Source organism: Oryctolagus cuniculus, chromosome 8, assembly GCF_051225735.1.
Source record: "Oryctolagus cuniculus isolate XC-2025 breed Fujian yellow rabbit chromosome 8, ASM5122573v1, whole genome shotgun sequence".
Lineage (NCBI taxonomy): Eukaryota > Metazoa > Chordata > Mammalia > Lagomorpha > Leporidae > Oryctolagus > Oryctolagus cuniculus.
The window spans coordinates 80,200,934-80,210,853 of NC_142874.1; positions in this window are offsets into that span (position 1 = coordinate 80,200,934).

A 9,920-nucleotide genomic window follows, 5' to 3' on the forward strand; every position below is an offset into this window, starting at 1 on the left:
ATATAAAGGAAACACAAAGTAAAAAATAGGAATATTTATGGAAAACTGGCAGGGCAAAACCATTACTTATCAGCAATCACCTTGAATGTAAATGGCCTCAACTCTCCAATTAAAAGACATGGACTGACTGAATGGATTAAAAGAGAAAACTCATCTCTTTGCTGCCTACAAGAAACACATTACATCAACAACAAAACTCACAGATTGAAAGTGAAAGGTTGGAAAAAGATAACCCATGCTAACAGAAACCAAAAAAAGATCTGGTATAGCCATTCTAATATCAGACAAAAAAGACTTTAACACACAAAAAAAAACTGTTAAAAGTGAGAAAGAAAGGTACTATGTAATGATTAACAGATCAACTCAACAGGAAAATGTGACTATTTTAAATGTATATGCACCTAGTTACAGGACACCTGTAAAATAAATGTTAGTAGATTTAAAGAGAACATAGACTCAAATACAATAGTAATGGGGGACTTTAATACCCCACTTTTAACATTAGACAAATCAGACAGAAAATCACCAAGGAAACAACAGAGTTAATTGAAACTAAACCAAACAAACCTCACAGATATCTACGGAGCTTTCCATTCTACAGCTGAGAATACACATTCTTCTCACAGGTGCATGGAACTTTCTCTAGGATTGACCAAATACTGAGCCATAAAGCAAGTCTCAGCAAATTCCAAAAAATCAAAATTATATCATGCATCTTTTCGATCACAATGGAATGCAGTCAGTAATCAACAACTCAGGAATCTCCAGAACATATGCAAACACATGGAGACTGAACAACATGCTCCTGAATGAACAGTGGGTCATTGAAGAAACCAAAATAGAAATAAAAAATTTCAGGAAACAATTGAAGATTATGATACAACATATCAAAACTTATGGGGTACAAAAAAGTAATAGAATGGCTTTCAAAACAGAAATCAACAAGCAACAAATGCTGGTAAGTATGTTGGGAAAAAGGTACCCTAATCCACTTTTGGTAGAAATGTAAACTGGTAAAGCCACTATGGAAGACAGTATGGAGATACCTCAGAAATCTAAGTACAGACCTCCCATATGACCCAGCCATACCACTCCTGGGAATTTACTCAAGGGAAATGAAATCAGCATATAAAAGAGCTATCTGTACTCCCATATTTATCACAGCTCAATTCATAATAGCAAAGACATGGAATCAACCCAAATACCTGTCAACTGAAGACTGGATAAGGAAATTACGGGATATAAACACCATAGAATACTAAATAGCAGTAAAAAAAACAAGAAAAAAATAACCCATGAAATCTGTCATTTGCAACAAAATGGATGAAACTAGAAAAAATCATACTTATGAAACAAGCCATTCCCAAAGGGACAAATACTATATGTTCTCCCTGACCTATGAAAACTAATAGGGCACATAAAAGGCAACCTGTAGATGTGAAATTGACACTTTGAAAAGCCATGACTTTGAACAGTCGCTGTCTTGACTGTTGAGGAACAGTTTTTTTTTTTTTTTCCATACTATTTGTTGAACTCTTTTTTTTTTTTTTTTTTTTTTTTGACAGGCAGAGTGGACAATGAGAGAGACAGAGAGAAAGGTCTTCCTTTGCCGTTGGTTCACCCTCCAATGGCCGCTGTGGCAGGCGCGCTGCAGTCGGCGCACCGCGCTGATCCGATGGCAGGAGCCAGGCACGTATCCTGGTCTCCCATGGGGTGCAGGGCCCAAACACTTGGGCCATCCTCCACTGCACTCCCGGGCCACAGCAGGAGCTGGCCTGGAAGAGGGGCAACCGGGACAGAATCCGGCACCCCGACCGGGACTAGAACCCGGTGTGCTGGCGCCGCAAGGTGGAGGATTAACCTAGTCAGCCACGGCGCCGGCTTGTTGAACTCTTTACTTAACACAAGTTAATCATATGTGTATAAAGTCCATTGAAAATTAGATCTTAGTAAAAAACAAGAGTTAGAATAGAGAGGAAAGAGGAGGGTGTGGGGGTGTGGGGGTGTGGGTGGTAGGGCAAGCACAGTGGGAAGAACCACCGTGATCCTAACGTTGTGACTGTGCAATGTATGAAGTTTGTAACTGTAAAGCTGTATAGCTATGTATACATTTCTATGGACTTACTTCTAAGAGTACAGTTTAAAAACTTGCCATGGGACCCCAAATCCTCTTAAGCTGGGTGATAAAAATATCATTTTAAGTGTTATAGAGATCACATGGATAGAATTAAGTGTTAACATGATCATATAGATGATGATCAAGTGTTAAAGTGATCATGTAAATAGAACTAAGTCTTTGGCGACAATAATAGATAGAATTAAAAAGGAGTGAAGGCTCCAACATAGGAAGCAGTCCTTAAAATTGACTCACAGAATGACAATTGCCTGATGTAGCACTCTGACCTCAAAATCAGCCCTTAAGGCACTATGGTCAGGCTGAAAAGCCCTTGGGAGCATTTCAGGCATGGTAAGCCAAGACACTGTGGCAAAAAATGTTCTACATGAAGGACCTCTGTGGGTGAGACCCCCATGGAAAGAAGCAGCTACCAAAGAAGGGTGTACTTTTCTCTGAAGGAAGGAGAGAACTTTCACTTTGCTTATGGCCTTGTCGAAATACTGAAGGAGTTTGTGGATCCAAAAGTCTTCCATGGCCTAGGCAGCTTATGTCAAGAGTCTCAGGTGCTCACTGACATCATATATAAAAGCATTAACTGTTAAATTAACAACAGGAGTCACTGTGCATTAAATGCCCATGCAGGACCTCTGTCCTCAGAGAGTTAATAATAAAACTTGTTCTCAAAGAAATACTTCTTTTTAGTGTATTAAGTGGAGGATATGCTTATGTCTCATAAGTTATAGTTATGTCTAAGTGCAAGCACAAGATGTATCATTCTTGGGTTTTTCTTTAAAGATAAGTAAGCATCTAAAAAAAAGTAAAATTAACTTTGAAATGCAATGACTTTGAACAGCCCTTGTCAGAACTGTTGAGGAACAATTTTTTTTCTTTTTTTTTTCTTTTTTTTTTTTTTTTGACAGGCAGAGTGGACAGTGAGAGAGAGAGAGAGAGATAGAGAGAAAAGTCTTCCTTTGCCGTTGGTTCACCCTCCAATGGCCACCGTGGCTGGTGCGCTACGGCCTGCACAACGCGCTGATCCGAAGCCAGGAGCCAGGTGCTTATCCTGGTCTCCCATGGGGTGCAGGGTCCAAGCACTCACTGCACTGTACTCCCTGGCCATAGCAGAGAACTGGCCTGGAAGAGGGGCAACTGGGACAGAATCCGGTGCCCAGACCGGGACTAGAACCTGGTGTGCTGGCGCCGTTAGGCGGAGGATTAGCCTGTTGAGCCGTGGCGCCGGCCTCTTTTTCTTTTTCTTTCTCATACAAAGTGTTGGACTCTTTACCTAGAATAGGATAATCTTCTGTATACAAAGTTAATTGAAAATAGATCTTAGTAAAAAATAAGACTGGGAACAGGAGAGGGAAGTGGAAGAGGGTGGGAGTGTAGGTGGCAGGGCAGGTATGGTGGGAAGAATTATAATGTTCCTAAAGTTGTATTTAAGAAATGCATGAAAATAAATAAAAAATTAAAGTCATTGAAGAAATCCTTTTACCTAGACAACCAATTAATGTGCAGCACAGCTGAAAATCAAATTATATAAGTAACCTATTCAATACTCTTCCTGCAATGCCAGCTCAATTTTTTGTGAGTACATTTGATATAATGACAGAGTAAGTCTTAACCATCCCCAGGTGGAAGTGCATATAAAGGACAGAGATAGACACACAACGTGTTGATAAGGAGCAGCCTCTGGAGCCAAGCAGGTTTGGGCTCCTGATATCCCTACAGGGAGGTACAACTGTCCATTCCTCCTCTGCTCATGAGTGACATCACTAAAATCTACCACAGGGGCCTGTCAGAGAATTCACATGACAATGTGCAAAGTGATTATCAAACCACTCAGAACATACAGTAAATAAATAAGAAATTAAGCTAGTCATAGTAACAGTGGAAATACTACTATATTTGGTTATACAGAAGTTCACTTGACAAAGTCCCCTGAATTTGAGGATCACGTGGTTGATTAGGTTATATGTGAGCTTTTTTTTGTGGGTATTTATTTATTTGAAAGTCAGAGTTATAGAGAGAGAGGGAGAGACACACAGAGAGATTTTCTGTCCATGTTCCATTCCCCAGATGGCCACAATGACCAGCGCTGGGACAGCTTGAGGCCAGGAGCTAGGAGCTTCATCCAGGGCTTCTACAAGTATGTGGGCCATCTTCTGCTGTCTTTCCCAGGCTGTTAGCAGGAAGCTGGATGGGAAGTGAAGCTTCTAGACTTGAACTATCACCCATATGGGATGCTAGCATTGCATAAGTGCTGCACCTGCTGCACCACAATGCAAGCCCATCTGTAACCGTTAATAGCACATTAATAAGCATGATGACCAGTGTTCTGCCTTCCAGTGCTAATATTTACAGGGTCTGAGCATAGTGTGTAAATCCTCTACATTGTTTTGAGTGCCTAACCTAAGCACATATAAACAAGCTTGTTTATTTTCAGCACATAAAATAACAAGAATCAGTTGCTAGGTGGACACTGCTAAGACACTGTGCTATAGTATTATGAACCACATGTTTCAGTTTTCTCATGTATTTAGACTTTAAGAGCCATTGCAAGTGAGAATAAACTACCCTTAAAATTCCTGTGAAACATACAAGAGACATATCTGCTTTGACCAGTCTGAGGAACGTTATGTGCAGAGCTATAAACCCCATCAACCAGGTCAATTTGCCTTAGGTGACATGCAGCACAACATGTTTTCATCTTAGCCATCGGGACTAGCCTTGCACAATCCTCATTCTTTTCCTATCTATCCCTTCCCTTCCATCTATTCCTGGAAGTGCCCTTCATAAAGTTCATCAGTAGCCTTCTTCCCAGTATATCCTGTCTCTGGAGATGTTTGCTGCCAATCACGCTCTAAAAAACAATAATTTCCAATCTATGGAGTATCTTTCTTGCTTACATAAGACTACATTTTGGAGCCAAGCCAACGTATGCTCAGTCTGTAATGACAAAGGAAAATTTACTGTTGTGTAATACACACATTCTGATGAAACTCTGACCACTTTGGAACACTTCCAGACTCCTTGAAAGTCACTGGGCTTGTGCTGCCTAGGCCCAGCGTCACTCATATTCTGCCCTGAATAAATCATGTTTAACCCCTCCCCTTTTTTTTCTTCACAAAACTTTACTTTTCCATTGACACAATCTTTCCATTTTTTTAACTATAATAAAATAGCATATACCTTATAGGGCCAATCATTTTAAACACACACAATCTATAGTAAAATTTTAGCAAACGCTGGGGATTGTGGCTGCTCTGATTTAAAAGCAGATGGCTCCCCATTTAAGATCCGGTTCATGTAAAGACTGATGACGTCATACACACTGAAAGGGTATAAAGAGATTTATTATTTCCATAACTGAGACTTTATTTTGGAGAGTTGGACAGCTCTTCCAAGCAGATCTGAAATTGTCAAGTTTTATAAAAAGAATTATTGGTGATGGGTTATTATTTCACTAACTTTTAAAATAATTTCCGATAAAACATCATTATAGTTTCAAACTTTCCAATAGGTATTTAAATTGCTCCAATTATTTTGTACTTACAGACAATGCAAATTTGTGTAAATTAAAAGTTAATAGGTTAAGTTTCTGAAAATGGAATTGTTGTCTCAAAGTATAATTTTTGATTTTGATATATATATTGTCAAGTTTCCCTACAAAAATTAGATTCATTTAATGTCTCATCCAGTGTACAGATGCATTCATTCCCTACATCATCATTAATACTAACAGTAATGAAAAATGAAAGTAGTTCAAGCTAACCTGGTAATTTTAAAATAGCATCTTATTCTAGCTTTTTTTGCATATGCTTAGCTATGTGTGAAACTGAGAAAATTTTCATATTTTATTGGCAGGTTATATTTCTTTTTTTGCATTCATTTTACTAGAATTGTTATTCTTTACTAATTCTTTTGTTTTTTTGGATTTATACCTCTCCGTTATTCTTCCATATATCATTTGTTATTCTACCCCCATTTTTATATTCTGAAAGTTAGTATCTTTTTTCCTTCAAAAGTTTAAACTCATTTTCAAAAACAGAAAAATGAATTTTTTAGAGAAACAATTAATACCTTTCCTTTGCAAGTTTGTCTCAACCCTGCCTGTCAAATACTCCTAAACTGATTGCTAAACTCCCACATTATAAACACACACAGCTGAAGGATTTTGTTTCTTTGTCTTAAAATCCACTATACCCATTTTCAACTTGTCAGTCTTCTCTCCACTCTAACAAAATTTGTTTAGATTTGTCTTTTTTAATTTGTCTTTTTTAAAACAATAAATACTAAAGCTGATGCAGCCCCCAGACTATAGAGGTCTGAGGGGCTGAGCTTTTGGACAACCCTTGAGAAGGGCAGGTGCTGATCCATCCCACAGTCATATCAGACTGCCCCATGTCCATGGATGTATCACGTAGGCTCATACAGAGTCCACTGGAATCTCATGCTGATGGAGTAGAGAATAATAAGAAAATAAAGGAGAAAAATAACTTAGTGAGTGCCATAGACAGAGGGGCAGTGGCACATAGCTGGAGCCTTGCGGTGCAAGAGGATCCCATGGGAATGTATTTGTGTAGCCTTGTGAGTGATCTCCTGGGACTCTGTTTTTTTTAACTCTGTTATAACTTTTATGGTCACTCCTCACCACCTTGTGCCTCAGTCCAAAGCAGTCACTGATGGCCAAAAGCAAATCACTATGGTACAGTAAGTGCACTAAAATATTCCTGAAATTTCAGAAAATACAATGTTCTTAATGATCTCTCAATACCAATAGGACTTCAGTCAAAGAAGATGAGCAGCCATTTAGCACGTGGTAGCTCTGTGGATTATGGTAACACCCTAAATTTCACCCTACCTCTTACCCAGGAGTACATAAGCCTTACCCTATTGTAGGACATTCTCTGCAGTGAAGTTCTGCTTCTCCTGCAGAAATATTTAAAGAGATGAAAACATATACACAAGATTTTCCTTTTAAAATAAATATCAGCCCATACTAGTATGTAAGATGTAGTCTACACTTGATGCTGCATTGAGTTATTTGATTTCTAGTAGATGTTAGTTCTCTATAAACTAACTGGAATGCAGAGTCCTGCAGACCGAGAACATGACTTAAAAATATCAACTGGAAATGGAAAATAGGAATATTTAGGTGGATGCTCTAAGAAGGCATTCCAGGGTGCTACGCACAGTGACATTGCAAGGAATTCTTTCATCTTTACCACATCACTCCAGCATCCTACCAATGTGCTAAAAGAATTATAAATCATCACAGAAAGCTCCTATTACATCTGCAGCTGTCACAGATCTTCCAAGAAATTCAGCATGCATTCTTTATGAACAACGACAAAACCAAACAATCAAGCAAGTGAACTCAAGACAGCTCACTAACTAAATAAAGCAAGAAGGGGTGGAAATGAGGACCCCTCAGAAACATGAGGACACCGTCAGGGTGTTTATTACTGTGTCTTACTCTGCCCTGTGCAAACCTTTATTCAGATCATTTTCACTTCTGAACTTTCCTAATTACTTAGATGAAATTGTTCAATTTTAGCTTCCTTGAATACCTTCAAATCTTTTTTTGTCTTATATAAGAAATAAAAATGTCTTTGAGCATAATTCTTAGATCAAGCTTCTTCTATCTGTAAACATGTTTACCTTGCTTTATATAGAAGTTGCATGCTATATTGATTCTCTCTTCTACAAGTTATCTATTCTCTATCTGCAAGCTTATAAAATTTTCTTCTTTATCTGTCATTCAGAAAATTCTCTAGATATATCTTTCCAAACTAATCTTACATTCAACTCAGTGAGCCTTTCTACTTGCAATTTTAAATCTTTCTGTTACTTGGGGATGTTTTCTCTCATTATCTCTGATTATTTCCTCTTGCTTAGTTATTCCTGCCTCTTTTTAGGAAGCCCCAGAACAATTCCATGTCTTATCTTTCATCCATGTCTTCTATTATTTTTTCATGCCCTATGTATGCCATTTGATCTTCCAAAAGTAATTTAGTTTAACAACAGCTTTGAGTTTGTTTATTGAAATTTTTTTTGAATACTGAAGTATTTAAGATAACGAGAGAGCTCTTTCATTCACTGGTTCATTCCCCAAATGCCTACAGCAGCCAGTCTGGGCATAGACAAAGCCAGGAGCCAGGGACTCAGTCGGATCTCTCACATTGGTGGCAAGAAACCAAGTACTGAGCCACCATCTGTTGCCTCCCAGATGCATGAGCATGAAGATTGATCAGAAGCAGAGGCAGGCCTCAATCCTAGGCATTCCAACATGGGCTGTGGGCATCCCAGGCAGTGATTTCACTCACAGTGCCACAACAGCCACCCCTGTTTGAAAACCAAATTTTCCATTCTCTAACATGCTACTTAGCCTGTAGTTCTCTGTTCCATTACGGGTGTGTCATAAAACCATAAGAATTTATGTTACAATTTATTCAAGATTGATTTATATTTTTAGCAAATATATCCTTATTGGGAATCACTGCTTTGAACATTGGATCTGCCTTCTTAAAATCAGTGTTCTTATGATCTATAATATATCTCTGGATGAGAGCCCCTCAGAACCATTTTAGTCACCATTTCTAGATTTCCACAGATGGCAAAATATGCAGATTGTGAATATTTATTCATTTGGTTAAATAAAACCTGACTATATAAAACAAACATTTTTTGAGATGCAACATAAAATAAAGTGTTAAAAATAGAATATTTTGGCCGGCGCTGCTGCTCAATAGGCTAATCCTCCACCTGCAGCGCCAGCACACCAGGTTCTAGTCCCAGTCGGGGTGCCGGATTCTGTCCTAGTTGCCCCTCTTCCAGTCCAGCTCTCTGCTGTGGCCTGGGAGTGCAGTGGAGGATGGCCCAAGTCCTTGAGCCCTGCACCCACATGGGAGACCAGGAAAAGCACCTGGCTCCTGGCTTCAGATCAGCACGGTGCGCCGGCCGCAGCGGCCATTGGAGGGTGAACCAACGGAAAAAGGAAGACCTTTCTCTTTGTCTCTCTCTCTCTCACTGTCCACTCTGCCTGTCAAAAAAAAAAAAAAAGAGTATTTTAATTCAACTTTCTCAACCTCTAAATAGGTACATTTTAGAAAAAAGAACAAATGGAAATATAACAATACGGATCAAAAAGATAATTTCTGTATTATGCAACCAAAGAATACAGCTTTTTAAAAGATGTTTATGCAATATTTTAAAATCTGACATTTTTATTATTTTAGGATTCTATTCTAAAAATGAAATCAAATATTTTGAAAGGATGAAACCTTGAGAAAAATTATCTGATTACAAATTAATATAATGGAAAGAATAATAATAAGAAAATCTCAAAAATATCTATTATCTGGCAATTATTTTTTAGGCTTGTTCAGAAAGAAAATAACTAAAATAGAACCGCCTTTAAAAATATGAAAAAAAAAAACAGGACTGGCATTGTGGAGTTACAGGATAAGCTGCAATGCCAGCATCCAATATGAGTGCTAGTTCAAGTCTCAGCTGATCCACTCTGATTCAGCTCCCTGCTGATGCAACTAGGGAAGCAGTGGAAGATGGACCAACTAATTGAGCCTCTGCACCCACACAGGAGACCCAGATGAGGTTCCTGGCTTCTGGCTCTTGGCTTTAGCCTGGTCTAGCCCTGGCTGTTGTGGCCATTCAGGGTGTAAAATAACAGATGGGAGATATCTCTCTCTGTCTCTCCTCTCTCTGTAACTCTGCCTTTCAAATAAATAAATAAATAAACAAATCTTAAAAAAAAATAACAGAAGGATAATGTATAGAGAAA